The sequence below is a fragment of the Hyalella azteca genome, unplaced genomic scaffold (assembly GCF_000764305.2).
Source record: "Hyalella azteca isolate HAZT.00-mixed unplaced genomic scaffold, Hazt_2.0.2 contig17342, whole genome shotgun sequence".
NCBI classification, from domain to species: Eukaryota; Metazoa; Arthropoda; class Malacostraca; order Amphipoda; family Hyalellidae; genus Hyalella; species Hyalella azteca.
Genome location: NW_025947129.1, coordinates 1 through 1,888, shown reverse-complemented (window position 1 = coordinate 1,888; position 1,888 = coordinate 1). Strand labels below are relative to the sequence as shown.

The 1,888-nt window shown below is 42.9% G+C and overlaps 1 long non-coding RNA gene across 1 annotated transcript; it reads left to right on the top strand.

Annotated features, from left to right (window-relative positions):
* Positions 1–408: 408 nt before the first annotated feature.
* Positions 409–1,635, top strand: LOC108671810. Its single transcript, XR_001930846.2, has 3 exons — positions 409–548; positions 1,092–1,233; positions 1,552–1,635. It is a non-coding gene; the product is annotated as an uncharacterized LOC108671810 (long non-coding RNA).
* The last annotated feature ends 253 nt before the right edge of the window (positions 1,636–1,888 follow it).

Here is a 1,888-nt window from a genome sequence, read left to right as displayed (position 1 = left end):
ATCAGCCATTCATTGACGGCCTTTCAAGCAAAATCCACCAATCATAGACAAGAAAATAGAGCGTAAGTACTTACGTTCACTTAGCGAGTTTTGAAAGTATGATTCCAGTTCAATATGATTCCTGCCCAAACAGCAGAAAATGTGCGGGATATTATCTGCGATAATTATAGACCTACTAGAATAATTTCAATCCTTTATTACCTTAGCTATGTCTAAATTTTTTATTTTTTGCTGAAAGAGCCATGCAAGCGTCAAAACTGTTCACTTTCCATTCAGTTTGAACGGCAGCGTCCCTTCTTGCGACGCGTTCGCTCGGTTCCAACGTATTAACGGAAGCTGCAACAACTTGAGCAAACCAAGACAAGGCATGGCAGGGNCACATCTAGATGTGTATAAGAGACAGGGACGACTCCTGCCCAACCCGCGGACGGTGAGCGAGGCCACAAAGAACTCGCATGTCCGGAGCACTCGCAGCGACATCAATTTATTCTTCGTCTTCCTAGGGCAGTTCATCGACCATGATCTCGTCATCACTCCATTTGTTGAGGGTAAAACACATCTGTGTCGTTCGTAAACCAACCACATTTGAAATACTTATGTTTTTTTCGTCCAGGGTGCGATAGAATTTTTTGGTCTTTCCATCATCTTGCACTTTTTTATATCGTTCCCTTAGTTCAAGTAAACCTTCACTTAACAATCTACCGGAGAAAATTATTAGTACAGCATCTCGAGTTACCATATTTTGATGGTATTTTTACCACCGTGAGCTAGCTTCAAAAAGTTGTATTCCTTCACCCCCTACTCACTTTTCGCCACCTACTCACATGCGTGCTTACCTCCCATCTGGAAACCGGACATCTCAGTGTTAGATAATATAATTACATAAAAAATATAACTCAGTACTCACAGCAGTGAGTGACAGAGAGCGCATTTTCTCGTCGACGAAAACTTGAGGTCACGGACGGACAGACAGACAGACGAACGGACATGACGGACATGGCGAGCACAATAGTGCAATTTTTCCATAAATGAGAAAATGCGCTAAAAATGCCTATAATATAATAACCTATTCCCCAAATTTCTACTGACAGATCCCCAAAATCCCGGGAAAAACCTACGTTGTCCAAATTGCAGCTCATGGCTTCAGCACCCAGGCTGCGCGCCTATCAACGTGTCGCCTCACGACAGCTTCTTCAGGGGACCTCGCGCTCCCGCTTGCCTGCCTTTCACGCGGTAACATTACTACATAGTAATTCATTGTGTCTAAACGTTTTGGACTACACGAAATAGCTTGCAGAAGTCTTCGTAACATTAAAATTGTGTTAAGAAATTGGAAAAATTTAATACATTTGTTCAATAAAAGTCATGTGTACGCTTGTATGCAGCTATACCCGAGCTAAACTAAACTAACATAAAACTATGCTAAACTAACCCGAGCTGTTACATCTCTAAATTTAGTGGCCTTATTTTTTTGTACTTCTTAACTGATATTAATTTATAATTGGATTAATCAACTGAGAGTGATCTATTTAATCATTTGTGACCGTGCAGTTCAGCTGGTATACCGGTCGTCGACTCGTCAGGCGTCGAGCGTCTAGAGATCCTCAACCTCAACACTGCTTACCTCGACCTCTCGCCTGTGAGACTCGTGATCCAATTATACGTTCCGCAATATTTTATCTCTCAATCTTTAGAAGAGCCAAGTTGAAAAAATGTAACTCATTCTTCGCCTGCCGCATATCAATATATATTAGCGCTAAAAACAGGGTGGCCCAGGGGTGGTTGGGCAGGGTGGCCCAGTGGTTACAGTTCAGAGTACCAAGATTGGCGCAGAGAGGCGCGGGTTCGATCCCAGCTCTGTGCGCCAGTTTCTGGTCAGAATCGGCAA